Genomic DNA, 15715 nt, shown 5'->3' with positions numbered 1-15715 from the left:
TCTTCTTCTTCCTTTTTGAGACAAGGCCTTGTTTTGTCTCCTGGGCTGGAGTGCAGTGGCGCAATCCTGGGTCACTGCAATGACAAACTCTTGGATCCAAGGATCCTCCCACTTCAGCCTCCCAAAGGAGTTGTGACTACAGGCATGCATCACCTTAAATTTTTTTCTAGAGTCAGAGTCTCATTTTGTTGCCTAGGCTGGGCTCAAACTCCTGGGCTCAAGTGATTCTCCCACCTGGGCCTCCCAAAGTGTTGGGAGTACAGGTGTGAGCCACCATGCCCCGCCCAGGGCACCATCTTCTCACTACTGCTTCCCTGCAACAGCATCCTCACTAGTCTTCCAACTTTCTGATTCCCCTTCTTTTTATTCTCCACTGGAGTGGTCTTTCAGAACTGCACATCTGCTCATATCCTTCCACTGCTTGAAATTCACCAATGGGCTGGGCACGGTGGTTCATGCCTGTAATCCTAGCCCTCTGGGAGGCCAAGGTGGATCACCTTAGGTCAGGAGTTTGAGACCAGCTTGGCCAACATGGCAAAACCCCATCTCTACTAAATATACAAAAAGTGAGCGGGGCATGGTGGCAGGTAGCTATAATCCCAGCCACTGGGAGACTGAGGCAGGAGAATCGCTTGAACCCAGGGGCGTTGGTTGCAGTGAGGTGAGATAGTGCCACCTCACTCCAGCCTTGGCAAAACAGTGAAATTCTGTCTTGAAAGAAAGGAAGGCAAGGGGAGGGGAGGGGAGGGAAGGGAAGGGAAGGGAAAGGATCACCAGTGGCTCCTTATAGAACTCAGGAGGAAGTCTAAAGTCCCCAGCATGGCCTGGAGGGTCCTGGGAGATCTCACCTTTGCCTGCCTGTCCAGCCCCATCTTTTACTGCTCTACCCTTACTCTTGATCATTCTCTCCTGTGCCTGAACTTTTTCTTCAATCCTTATCCCCTTCTGCCTAATTCTTACTTATTTGGCAAGTTCCAGCTCAGATTTTTTCCTCTGGAAAGCCTTTTCTGATTTCTCGAGACCAGGTTAAATGTCTATTACAGAAAGTCAGACACCATGCCATGTCTGTTGGTCCACTGCCCCTTTAATTAATTAATTAATTTATTTATTTATTATTTATTTTTTGAGACGGAGTCTTGCTCTTATTGCCCAGACTGGAGTACAATGGCATTATCTTGGCTTACTGCAACCTCTGCCTCCTGGGTTCAAGTGATTCTCCTGCCTCGGTCTCCTGAGTAGCTGGGATTACAGGCACATGCCACCATACCCAGCTAATTTTTGTGTTTTTAGTAGAGACAGGGTTTCACTATGTTGGCCAGGCTGGTCTGGAACTCCTGACCTCAGGTGATCCACCTGCCTCAGCCTCCCAAAGTGTTGGGATTACGGGCATGAGCCACCGTGCCCAGCCAGTCCACTGCCCCTTCTATGATGAGAATGTGCCCCCAAACTGTTCTACAGAAGGGGTACCATGCAGATCTGAGCCTGCCCTGATCTGCTTCTAGCTGGTGACTGGACATGGGATAGACACTTGCATGTTAATCTATAGATATGCCATTTATATAATTTGCTAGCTATGAGGTTATTGGAAAATGTGGAGAAAACAATGCAGTAGATAGATAGTGAGGTGGAAGGTTGCCTAGAGAGAAGCTATGAAATTGAGTAAGGACCCCGAGCTCTGAGGCTGTTATTTTTTTGTTTTTTATTTTTTTGACACTCACTCAGGCTGGAGTGCAGTGGCACAGTCTCAGATCTCTGCAACCTGTTCAAGCGATTCTTCTGCCTCAGCCTCCCAAGTAGCTGGGATTATAAGTGCGTGCCACCAAGCCCAGATAATTTTTGTGGTTTTAGTAGAGATGGGGTTTTGTCATGTTGGCCAGGTTCATCTTGAACTCTTGGCCTTAAGTGATCCACCCACCTTGGCCTCCCAAAGTGCTGGGATGACAGGTGTGAGCCACTGTGCCCGGCCTGCTGTTGATTTTCGGTAGCATTTTACTCTATCAGAATGTTTAGTTGTAAGCAACACAAAATGGTATGCCTAATTTAGGCTGCAAAGGAATTTATTAAAAATGCATTGGTGGGGCAGCGTTTTCTCAGGACTTCCTGGGACTGTGTCAAAAACTTCCCAGTGAGGCCTGAGCAACCAGACATGGAGCTATGCAGCCAGGAACAGCACCCAGAGCCAGGCTGCAGAACCAGTCTGGTGAGCAAAATTCTGCTCCTGCTGCAAGACCAGGTTACAGAAGCATGTAGAGCTCAAGCTGCTGAGTCACAACAGTGTTATCACAACAGCACCTGCTGCAGACAAAATCCTACCCCATCCCCATTCCTTTGTGATACTGGCTCCTAATTCAAAGTCTGGGCCAGGTGCGGTGGCTCACACCTGTAATCCCAGCACTTTGGGAAGCTGAGGCAGGTGGATCACCCGAGGTCAGGAGTTTGAGACCCACCTAGCCAACATGGTGAAACTCTCTCTCTACTAACAATAAAAATTAGCTGGGCTTGGTGGTGCACACCTATAATCCCAGCTATTTGGGAGGCTGAGGCAGGAGAATCGCTTGAACCTGGGAGATAGAGGTTGTAATGACCCGAGATCACACCATTGCACTTCAGCCTGGGTGACAGAGCGAGACTCCCCTCAGAAAAACAAAACAAAACAAAGTCTGGGTGAGTCTGACTGGGTATTTGCCTGTGGCCCAGCTGCAAGGGAGTCTGGGAAAGCAGGCATCTGGCATTTTCAGCTAGGAAAGCTGAAGCATATTCTGTTTCTTCAAAGATTCTGATTTTCCAAACATAGACTCACATGCTTTGGCACCTATTAATGTGAACCTATGTTTTGCTTTCTTCAGATGTTAATGTCCTGAAATTTTTTTTTTTTTTTTTTGAGCCTTCTGGCTCTGTTGTCCAGGCTCTGCCTCCTAGACTCAAGCAGTCCTCCCACCTCTGCCTCCCAAGAAGCCAGGACTATAGGCTCGTGCCATCATGCCTGGCTAATTTTTGTATTTTTTTGTAGAGACGGGGTTTAGCTGTGGCTGGTCGTGAACTTTGAGTTCAAGCCATCTGCCTGCCTCACCCTCCCAAAGTGTTGAGATTACAGGTGTGAGCTGTCATGTCAGGCCCTGAATTATATTAATACATCTTCAAATTTTGCATATTTGATTCCTTGGAATTAACCCTACTTCTTGGTCAATATAATTCTGAGTTGATTTGCTCACTTTTTTTTTTTTGAAATGGAGTTTCGCTCTTGTTACCCAGGCTGGAGTGCAATGGTGCGATCTCGGCTCACTGCAACCTCCACCTCCTGAATTCAGGCAATTCTCCTGCCTCAGCCTCCTGAGTAGCTGGGATTACAGGCACGCGCCACCGTGCCCAGGTAATTTTTTGTATTTTTAGTAGAGACGGGGTTCACCCTGTTGACCAGGATGGTCTTGATCTCTTGACCTCATGATCCACCCGCCTCGGCCTCCCAAAGTGCTGGGATTACAGTCATGAGCCACTGCGCCCAGCCAACTTTTTTTTTTTTTGAGATGGAGTTTTGCTCTTGTTGCCCAGGCTGGAGTGCAGTGGCGTGTTCTCGACTCACTGCAATCTTTGCCTTCTGGGTTCAAGTGGTTCTTTTTTTTTTGAGACAGAGTCTTGCTCTGTCGCCAGGTGCCAGGCTGGAGTACAGTGGCGCAATCTCAAATCACTGCAATCTCCACCTCCTGGGTTCAAGCGGTTCTCCTGCCTCAGCCTCCCTAATTCAAGTGGTTCTTCTATATCACACTCCTGAGTAGCTGGGACTACAGGCATGAGCCACCACACCTGGCTAATTTTTGTATTTTTAGTAGAGATGGGTTTCACCATGTTGGCCAGAATTGTTTTGATCTCTTGGCCTTGTGATCCACCCACCTTGGTCTCCGAAAGTGCTGGTATTACAGGCATAAGCCACTGTGCCTGCCTGCTCACATTTTATTTAGAACTTTTGTATCTGGCTGGGTGCAGTGGCTCACACCTATAATCCCAGCACTTTGGGAGGCCAAGGCAGGTGGATCACTTGAGATTGGGAGTTCGAGACCAGCCTGACCAACAAGGAGAATCCTCATCTCTACTAAAAATACAAAAATTAGCTAGGTGTGGTGGCTCATGCCTGTAATCCCAGCTACTTGGGAGGCTATTCAGGAGAATTGCTTGAATTCGGGAGGCTGAGGTTGCAGTGAGCCGAGATCACACTATTGTACTCCAGTCTGGGCAACAAGAGTGAAACTCAATCTCAAAAAAAAAAAAAAAACTTCTAAGTTAGAAAATAGGAGTGGTTTATAGATTTCTTTTGGGGATCTTTGTCTGTCTGGTTTTTTTTTGTTTTTTTTTGATCAGGGTTATGCTAACCTTCTAAAATAAATTGGAAAACTATATTCTCTGGAACGGTTATAGATCATGGGATTTTCTGTTCTATGTAGATTGGTGAAATTCATCTATAAACCTATCTGGTTGTGGTGCCATTTTGGAGATAGCTTTTTGTGTTTTTTGTTGGTTTGGTTTGGTTTGGTTTGGTTTGAGACAGAGTCTCACGTCATCACCCAGGCTGGAGTACAGTGGCCTTCCCACCTCAGCCTCCTGAGTAGCTGGCACCACAGGTGTGTGCCACCATGTCCAGCTATTTCTTAAATATTTTGTAGAGATGGGGTCTCGCTTTGTTACCTAGGCTGGTCTCAAACTCCTGAGCTCGAGCAGTCCTCCTGTCTCCACTTCCCAGGTGCTCCAAGGCTGAGGTAAGAGTATTGCTTGAGCCTGGGAGGTCGAGGATGCAGTGAGCCATGATTGCACCACTGCAGTCTAAGCTGGGTGACAGAACAAGACCCTGTCTCTAAATTGAATAAATAAATAAATAAATCCCTTAATATTCTTCCTGTTACTGAAACCACCTTTGCAAAATTACAACTGAGACAGTGAAAGAGATCTACTCTAACCAACTCCATCTTGCTTCTAACCTTTAAGCTGTGCTTGTTCCTTCCTGGGCGTAGTCTGAACTAACTTTGAGAGGAACTTAGTTTATAGTTTGCTTATTTATTTACTGCTTCTTGCAGAGCAGGGCTAACTCATAGGCAGCATGCCTAGAGTCAGCCTATTTATTTATTTTTTTGAGACACAGTCTTACACTTGTCCCTCAGGCAAAGTGCAGTGGCATGATCTTGGCTCACTGCAACCTCCCCCTCCCAGTTTCAAGGGATTCTCATGCCTCAGCCTTCAGAGTGGCTGAGATTACAAGCATCCACCACCATGCCTGGTTAATTTGTTTGTATTTTTAGTAGAGATGGGGTTTCACCATGTTGGTCAGGCTGATCTGGAACTTCTGACCTCAGGTGATCCCCCCACTTCAAAAAGAGAAAGAAATGATGGTTCAGGAGTCATGCAGCTGGAGGCTACAAGATTCTGACCCTCCCTAAACTGCTCCCAAGATCAGTGCTTGAGATATTGTACAGACCCTGCACTTGATGGATCAGTGGGCACCACCCAGATCAATAAACTGGCTCATCTGATCCTGTGGCTGCCACCCAGGAACTGACTAAGAGCAAGAAGACAGCTTCAACTTCCCATATTTTAATCTCTGACCTGATCAATTAGTACTTCTGGCTCACTGGCTGCCCCCCAGCACCCACCAAGTTGGTATTATTTTATTTTTTGAGGTGGAGTCTCACTCTGTCATCCAGGCTGGAGTGCAGTGGCACAATCTCGTCACACTGCGAACTTTGCCTCCCAGGTTCAATCGATTCTCCTGCCTCAGCCTCCTGAGTAGCTGGGACTACAGGCGCTGCCACCAAGCCCAGCTAATTTTTATATTTTTGTACAGATGGGGTTTCACCATGTTGGCTAGGCTGGTGTTGAACTGGTCTCAGGTGATCTGCCTTCCTTGGCTTCCCAAAGTGCTGGGATTACAGGTGTGAGCCACTGTGCCTGGCCCCTAATCCAGTTCTCTAGTATAATTATTTTCTTTTCTCTTTTATTTTCTTCTCTCTCTCTCTTTCTTTCTTCTTTAAAAAAAAAAAACTTTTAAAATTTTTTTACAGAGTCTCACTCAGTTATCAGACTGGAGTGCAGTGGAGTGGCATGATCGTGGCTCACTGCAACCTCCACCTCCCAGGCTCAAATGATCCTTCCACCTTGGCATCCCTAGTATCTGGGACTATAGGCTTGTGCCGCCGTGCCAAGCTAATTTTTGTTTTTGTTTTTTGTAGAGAGGAAGTTTCCCATGTTGCACAGGCTGGTCTTGAACTCCTGACCTCAAGTGATCCATGTGCCTCCGCCTCCCAAAGTGCTCGGATTACAGGTTAGCCTATGTGCCTGTAGCTCATCTCAAAATAATTTGTGTAGAAGACATTAGTTGGAGGTCTATAAAGAATCCATTTAACGTTTACTTCTTTTTTTCTTTTGATAAACTACTCCTACCACATCCTTAGAATTTTTGGTGTCATTGACTCTCTCTCAGCTGTGAGAGTAGACCTAAGCCACTCAACAGAGTCCCCCTTCTTTGACACAGTTTAAGGACCCAACAAGTACCCTAACATAAGTTGATTAGGGTGTTCATGGTCATAGTGATTGGCCCAGGAATAGAAATGGGAAGTTAGTTGGTCCTTTCTTTATTATTTTTTTGAGATGGAGTTTCACTCCTGTTGCCCAGGCTAGAATGCAGTGGCACAATCTTGGCTCACTACAACCTCTGCCTCCCAGGTTCAAGCGATTCTCCTGCCTCAGCCTTACCAAGTGGCTGGGACTACAGGTGCGTGCCACCATGCCCAAATAATTTTTGCATTTTTTTAGTAGAGATGGGATTTCACCATATTGGCCAGGATGGTCTTGATCTGTTGACCTCATGATCTGCCCACCGAGGCCTCCCAAAGTACTGGGATTACAAGCATGAGCCACTGCACCTGGCCAAACATTACATTTTAAAGATATATTCATATTGATATACCCACAGCTATAGTTCATTCATTCTCAATGCTGTATTGTATCCAATGAGTAAAAGGCATTTTTCCTTTCTGCTGTTTATGATCATTGCTTTGTTTCCACTTTTTCCCCATTATAAATAATAGCTAGGCGTGGTGGCTCACACTTGCAATCCTAGCACTTTGGGAGGCTGAGGCAGAAGGATTGCCTGAGTTCAGAGGTTCAAGACTAGCCTGGGCAACATAGTGAGACCTCATCTCTGCTAAAAATGAAAACAAAAATAAATCAGCTAGGTATGGTGACAGGTGCCTTTGGTCCCACCTACTCAGTGGGAGGCTGAGGTGGGAGGATCATTTGAGCCCCTGAGGTTGAGGGTGCAGTGAGCCATGATGACACCACAGCATTCCCATCTGGGTGACAGAACAAGGCCTTGTCTCAAAAGAAAAGAAAAGAAAGTTATAAAAAAAATTGTGTTACGAAAAGTCTTCCACATGTATCCTAGGGCACACCTGCAAGAATTTCTTTAGGACAATAGATGCCCATGCCCACCCCTGGCCCCCAGACAGGTAAATCAGAAATTGAGTGTGGGAAGCCAGGTGCAGTGGCTCATGCCTAGAATCCAGCACTTAAGCAGGCCAAGGTGGGCAGATCAGTTGAGGCCAGGAGTTCAAGACCAGACTAGCCAACATGGTGAAATTCTGTCTCTACTAAAAATACAAAGATTAGCTGGGTGTGGTGGTGGGCACCTGTAATCCCAGCTACTGGGAGGCTGAAGTGGGAGGATCACTTGAGCCCGGGAGGTGGAGGTTGCAGTGAGCTGAGATTGTACCACTGTACTCCAGCCTAGGCGACAGAGCAAGACCCTGCCTCAAAACAAACAAACAAACAAATAAAAATGAATTGATAAAGTAAAATAAGAAATTGGGGGAGAGGGTGAGTCCCAAACATTAGCTTGTTTTTTTTTTTTTTTTGAGACGGAGTTTCGCTCTTGTTACCCAGGCTGGAGTGCAATGGCACGATCTCGGCTCACCGCAACCTCCGCCTCCTGGGTTCAGACAATTCCCCTGCCTCAGCCTCCTGAGTAGCTGGGATTACAGGCACGCGCCACCACCATGCACAGCTAATTTTTTATATTTTTAGTAGAGATGGGGTTTCACCATGTTGACCAGGATGGTCTCGATTTCTTGACCTCGTGATCCACCCGCATCAGCCTCCCAAAGTGCTGGGATTATAGGCTTGAGCCACCGCGCCCAGCCGACATTACCATTTTTGTTAAGATTTTATTTTTATATAATTTAAGACAGAAAAAAATACAAGAATAGTACAAAGAACTGCATGCCATTTTCCCAGATTCACCATGTATTAACATTTTGTCCCATTTGCTTGATCATTCTGTCTCTTAAGTTTTTTTTTTTTTTTGGAACCATTTGAGAATAAGTTGGAGACGGTATGTTTCTTCACCACTAAATATTTCAGCATGTGTTTCCTAAAACAGACATTTCCTTATATGCTACAGTACAGTTACTGATTTTAGGAAATTTAATATTGATACAATACTGATATCCAGTCCACAGTCCATATTCCCATTTGGCCAATTGTCCTAAAATGTTCTTTATAGTTATTATTTTTTCCAGTCCAGGATCCAATCCAGGACCATATCACTTTAATTTGCTTTAGTTCCTTAACCTGTCTTTCTTTTTCATAAGTTTGACATTTTTGAAAATTATAGTCCGGTAATTATGTAGCATTTCCCTCAATTTATCAGACGTTTTCACAAGACTGTTGGATTCGGGCTGGGCGCGGTGGCTCACACCTGTAATCCCAGCACTTTGGGAGGCCGAGGTGGGTGGATCACGAGGTCAAGAGATGGAGACCATCCTGGTCAACATGCTGAAACCCCGTCTCTACTAAATATACAAAAAATTAGCTGGGCATGGTGGCGCGTGCCTGTAATCCCAGCTACTCAGGAGGCTGAGGCAGGAGAATTGCCTGAACCCAGGAGGCGGAGGTTGCGGTGAGCCGAGATTGCGCCATTGCACTCCAGCCTGGGTAACAAGAGCGAAACTCCGTCTCAAAAAAAAAAAAAAAAAAAAAAAGACTGTTGGATTATGTTTTTCTGGCAGGAATGTTACACAAGTGATGTTGTATCTCTCTTGGTGCATCATATCAGGAAACACATTATGTCAATTTCACCCTTACTGGGCCTGTTAACTTTGATCCCTTGGTTAAGGAGGAATCCACTATGTTTCCCCACTGTGGAGATTCTGTTTTTTACTTTGTAACTAAAAAGCACTTTTGTGGAGAGATACTTTGATACTATGTAAATACCCTGTTCCTTCTCAAACTCTGGCCTATAACCTGCAGCATCCACTGATGATTCTTGCGGGAATTAATTACTGCCATCATGGTTGGAAAATGGACGAATTTTCCTTTAAAAAAAAAAAGTGGCCGGGAGCGGTGGCTCATGCCTATAATCCCAGCACTTTGGGAGGCCGACGTGGGTGGATCACGAGGTCAAGAGATCGAGACCATCCTGGTCAACAAGGTGAAACCCTGTCTCTACTAAAAATCCAAAGATTAGCCGGGCATGGTGGCACACACCTATAGTCCCACGTACTCCTGAGGCTGAGTCAGGAGAATCACTTGAACCCAGGAGGCAGAGATTGCAGTGAGCTGAGATTGTGCAACTGCACTCCAGCCTGGATGACAAAGCAAGACTCTGTCTCATCTCAAAAATAAAAATAAAAATAGTGATTTAAAGGCCAGCAGCAATGGCTAATGCCTGTAATCCCAGCACTTTGGGAGGCTGAGGTGGGAGGATTGCTTGAGTCCAGGAGTTTAAGACCAGCCTGGGCAACACAGTGAGACCCCAGCTCTACAAAAAATTTTAAAATTAGCTGGGTGTGATAGTGTGGACCTGTAGTCCCAGCTATTTGGGAGGCTGAAGTGGGAGAATTGCTTCAGCCTGGGAGGTCAAGGCTGCAGTGACCCGTAAAGGCAGCACTGTGAAACCCTGTCTCAAAAATTAATAAACAAATGAATAAATACATGCATAAATAAATAAGTGATTTAAGTTTATTCCTTTTTCTTTGTAACCAAGAGTCTACCTAAAACAAAACAAAAGTTAGAATCAGAAGTGGGGTTCTGTGGAATTGATCCTAAGTCCGATAAGGCGCCTGGACAGTTGAAATAGAATGTTTCTATCCAAGGTTGGCATGAGAGCGTCACTAATTAATCTGTCACCGGGGGTATCTTGGACTTTAAACATGGGTTCTGTCAGCAGGGATTTGGTTGATTGGTGACTCCAGCTCTGGATCAATTCCAGGAGAGAAATTGTACTTTGAGCTTTCTAGACTGGATTAGTTACTATATTATAAATTCCTAGGGCACCTTACCAAAGCTGTTCTGCTACTTTGTTTTAATATCTGTCTGTCCTTCTGGATGGCAATCTTGGGAACAGCAGGCACTCAGAAGCATAGCCCATGTTCTAAGAGGCAGAAGCTGCTCCATGGTTTGGGAGAGGGTTGAAAACAATAAATAAGAACCTCCTTGGGCTTTTCTCTATGTCTCATGTCTCACTTTTATAAGCTTTCTCTGATGTCTTTTTTTTTTTTTTTTTTGAGATGGAGTCTTGCTCTGTCGCCCAGATTGAAGTCCAGTGGCTCAATCTCTGCTCATGGTAACCTCCGTCTTTTGGGTTCAAGCAATTCTCATGCCTCAGCCTTCCAAGTAGCTGGGATTACAGGTGTGCACCACCACGCCCGGCTAATTTTTGTATATTTTTAGTAGAGATGGTTTTTACCATGTTGGCCAGGCTGGTCTGGAACTCCTGATCTCAAGTGATCTGCCTGCCTCTGCCTCCTAAAGTGCTGGGATTACAGGCATGAGCCACTGTGCCCAACCTAAAAAATCTTTTAACATTAAAATTAAGAATTGTTTTTTAATTGTAGAGATGGGGGTCTCACTACATTCTAGGCTGGTCTAGAACTCATGAGCTCAAGCAATCCTCCAGCCTTGGCCTCCCAAAATGCTGGGATTATAGATGTGAGCCACCTAGCCCAGATCCCACTTTCTTTTAAAAAATAGACTTCTATTTACTTTTAGTATTTTTTTTTTTTTTTTTTTTGAGACAGAGTTTCACTCTTGTTGCCCAGGCTGGAGTGCAATGGTATAATCTTAGTTCACTGAAACCTCTGCCTCCTGGGTTCAAGCGATTCTCCTGCCTCAGCCTCCCAAGTAGCTGGGATTACAGGCATACACCACCATGCCTGGCTAATTTTTTGTATTTAGGAGAGACAGGGTTTCACCATGCTGGCCAGGCTGGTCTCGAACTCCTGACCTCAAGTGATCCACTTTCCTCAGGCTCCCAAAGTACTGGGATTACAGGTGTGAGCCACCGCGCCTGGCCTACTTTTAGTGTTAATAGTATAAACATGTTTTGGTAGTAAGAGCATTAAAAGTCAAACCAGCCATGGTGGTGTGAAGCTGTAGTTGATGCTACTCAGGAGGCCAAGGCTGGAGGATCATTTGATCTCAGGAGTTTGAGACCAGCCTGGGCAACATAGCATAGCGAGCCCCTGTCTTGATGAAAAAGTTAAAAAATTAGCCAACTGTGTGCCTGTGATCCCAGCTATTCAGGAGGCTGAGGCAGGAGGATCGTTGAGCCCAGGAGGCTGAGGCTGCAATGAGCCAAGATTGCACCACTGTGCTCCAACCTGGGTAAGAGGTATAGTTACTTTTTTTTTTAGACGAAGTCTCGCTCTGTCACCAGGCTGGTGTGCAATGGTGTTATCTCAGTTCATTGCAACCTCTGCCTCCCAGGTTTAAGTGATTCTCCCGACTCAGCCTCCCAAGTAGCTAGGACTACAGTTTGAGATGGAGTTTCATGCTGTTGCCCAGGCTGGAGTGCAATACCGAGATCTCAGCTCACTGCAATCTCCGCCACCTGGGTTTAAGCAGTTTTCCTGCCTCAGCCTCCTGAGTAGCTGGGACTACAGGCGTCCACCACCATGCCCGGCTAATTTTGTATTTTTAGTAGATATCAGGTTTCACCTTTTTGGCCAGGCTGGTCTCAAACTCCTGACTTCCAAATATATATATATATATTTGGAGACAGAGTCTCACTCTTTCACCCAGGCTAGAGTGCAGTGGTGCAATCTCAGCTCACTGCAACCTCCACCTCCTTGGTTCAAGTGATTATCCTGCCTCAGCCTCCAGAATATCTGGAATTACAGACAGGTACTACCACACCCAGCTCATCTTTTGGATTTTTAGTAGAGATGGGGTTTTGCCATGCTGGCCAGGCTGTTCTTGAACTCCCGACCTCAAGTGATCCACCCACCTAGTCCTCTCAAAGTGCTGGGATTACAGACATGAGCCACTGTACCCGGCCTTAGATTCAAACATTTGATCCACCTAGTGGAAGCAGAGAAATGAGGGTTTGGTTGTTATTCTGATGATGAGTTTTCCAGCTGTCTCAACAGCATTGATTTGATTAGCTTTATTTTCTATATTAATGTAATGTATTTTTCCATTGTATAGCCAAATCTCATATATTGGAACAAATATTATTTTATCCATTGATATAAATAGGTAGTTTTCAGGAAAAAAAAAATACATATGGATGACTAGTACATCTGCTCTAAAAAAATAAAAATAAAAAAAGCCTAACCACTCTAATCAAGACATGTAAATCAAAATAAGGAGATAGCAGGCTGGGCACAGTGGCTCACGCCTGTAATCCCTGCACTTTGGGAGGATGAGGCAGGTGGATCACCTGTGGCCAGGAGTTCGAGACCAGCCTGACCAACATGATTAAACCCCATCTCTACTAAAAATACAAAAAAAGTTAACTGGACATGGTGGCCCGAGCCTGTAATCCCAGCTACTGAAAAGGCTGAGGCAGGAGAATCATTTGAACTGAGGAGGCAGATGTTGCAGTGAGCCAAGTTTGCACCATTGCACTCCAGCCTGGGCAACAAGAACACAAGAGTGAAACACTGTCTCACACACACACACACACACACACACACACACACACACACACACAAATATTAAAAAGATAGGAGTTTTTATCTATCATTTAGCAAAAATTAAAGTTTGTAGGCTGGGCCATGTGGCTCACAGCTGTAATCTCAGCACTTTAGGAGGCTGAGGCGGGTGGATCACATGAGGTTGGGAGTTTGAGATCAGCCTGACCAACACGGAGAAACACCATCTCTACTAAAAATACAAAATTAGCCAGGCGTGGTGGCACATGCCTGTAATCCTAGCTACTTGGGAGGCTGAGGTGGTAGAATCGCCTGAATCCAGGAGGCGGAGGTTGTGGTGCGCTGAGCTCATGACATTGCACTCCAGCCTTGGCAAGGAGTGAAACTCCGTTTGAAAAAAAAAAAAAAAGTGTGGCAGGCTTGAGTCCAGAAGTTCAAGACCAGCCTGGGCAACAAAGTAAGACCCCCATCTCTACACAAAGCGAAAAAATTAGCTGGGCATGGTGGCATGCAAGTGTAATCTCAGCACTTTGTGTGTGTGTGTGTGTGTGTGTGTGTGTGTGTGTGTGTGTGTGTGTGTTTGAGATGCAATCTTGCTCTGTTGCCTAGGCTGGAGTACAGTGGTATGATCTCAGTTCACTGTAACCTCTGCCTCCCAGGTTCGAGCAATTCTCCTGCCTCAGCCTCCTGAGTAGTTGGGACTACAGGACGCACTACCACACCACACCCAGGTAATTTTTGTATTTTTAGTAGTAGAGACTGGGTTTCACCATGTTGGTCAGGCTAGTCTCAAACTCCTGAGCTCATGATCCACCCGCCTCGGCCTCCCAAAGTGCTGGGGTTACAGGTATAAGCCACCCCACCCTCCCTGAAAATCCTCATATATTAAGCCAAGAAAAGGGGGATTTATTGGAAAGAGGTTGAGGTACCTAATTCAATCAAAGGATGTGTGGGCAGCCAGCCTATAGCAGCTCAGCTGGGCCTCAGGTATTCCTGGGATGGGGCTGGAATGCTAAGGCTCATTCTTGTCTCTACTTGTCTGTGTCTCAGCTGCATTCTCTCTCACTTCACGTAAAAGACGAGGAATGAACTTGGCATTCTCATGCATCTAAGTTTCATAGCTTGTGGCAGCAGAGACAGAATGCCTTCCTGAGTTCCTGTTTGAAAACATTCCCAGGGAAGGGACTTTCTTTGGCCTGGATTGGGTCAGGTGTCCTCCTGAGACCAGTCCACTCTGGCCAGGGGTGGGTTCTCTCCATTCCAGGAAGATCCTCTGGGCTCACAGGATTGGAGGACAGTTCTCAGAAGAAGGGAGGGTGCTGGAAGATAAAACACTCATGACTTCATGTATTTCCCTCATACAGGCTCGAGTCTGTCATCCCAGCATTTTGGGAGGCTGAGGCAGGTGGATCACTTGAGGTCAGGAGTTTGAGACCAACCTGGCCAACATGGTGAAACCCTGTCTCTACTAAAAATACAAAAATTACCTGGGTGTGGTGGCATGTCCCTGTAGTCCCAGCTACTTGGGAGGCTGAGGCAGGAGAATCGCTTGAACCTGGAGGCAGAGGTTGCAGTGAGCCAAGATTGCACCACTGCACTGCAGCCTGGCGACAGAGTGAGACTGACTCCGTCTTAAAAAAAAAAAAAGAAAAAAGAAAAAGAAATCCGGGTCTACTACACCTCCCTGCTTTGGTTCAGCCAAGCCTACTTCTGTTCACAAATCAAGAGTGGGTATTTGTATGGAATGGAGAGGGAGCCCTCCTCAGGCCAGGCTGGGGATATATGCACTGTGAGGGCACTGAAGGCAGAGTAGCTGAGGCCTGGCAGCCTGGCTGCTGGGACAGCTGCAGCTGTTCCACGCTGCTAGCCAGAAGCCAGTAGGCAAGGGAGCAGCTTCCTGTTGAGCTGAGTTCTTTGGATCTAACTCAGAAGTCAAACATCCTGGGGTGTGTGTGTGTGTGTGTGTGTGTGTGTGTGTGTGTGTATGTGTGTGTGTGGGCAGAAGAAATTGTCAGGCAGCCCACTCAGGTTCTGGGGAAAATACAGCCCTGGCTAGCAGGCCTGTGCCTGACTCTACTAACTCAGCAGGAAGTCTCAGCCCCCCAGGCAGTCCTCAGTGTGAGCAAACCAAATCCAGACAAAGACAGTGGCTGAGCCCTGCTCCTAGCACTGGTGGGAGCACACTGCTGTGACATGAGAAGTGGCAAGAGCCCCTTCCAGAAACTCCCCCAGCATGAGGAGCAAGGCAGCAGGTGGATGCCCATGGGATCTGTTGGTCACTCCCAAGTTGCAGCTCCAGCCCTGGTGCTCTCTGGTGAGTGCAGACCATGCCTGGGGCCCATGGCCCATGCTTCCCATACATGGGCGCAGCCATCCAGGGATGACGATTTCTACTCACTCTAACCCCCTACCCATGAACACCTCAGCTATGCAGATCGTCAGTTCAAATTTAGTTTCGCCCACTATTTCATTATTGATTTATTTTTTAATTATTATTATTTTGAGACAGAGTCTTGCTCTGTGGCCCAGGCTGGAATGCAGTGTCACAATCTTGGCTCACTGCAGCCTCCACCTCCTGGGTTCAAGTGATTCTCCTGCCTCAGCCTCCCAAGTAGCTGGGATTACAGCTGCACACCACCATGCCTGGCTAATTTTTTATTTTTATTTATTTATTTATTTATTTATTTTGAGACAGGGTTTCACCATGTTGGCCAGGCTGGTCTCAAACTCCTGACCTCAAGTGATCCACCCACCTCAGCCTCCCAAAGTGCTGGGATTATAGGCTTCAGCCGCCATGGCCG

Source organism: Callithrix jacchus, chromosome 5 (genome assembly GCF_049354715.1).
Source record: "Callithrix jacchus isolate 240 chromosome 5, calJac240_pri, whole genome shotgun sequence".
Classification (NCBI taxonomy): Eukaryota; Metazoa; Chordata; class Mammalia; order Primates; family Cebidae; genus Callithrix; species Callithrix jacchus.
This window is presented reverse-complemented; position numbering follows the sequence as displayed.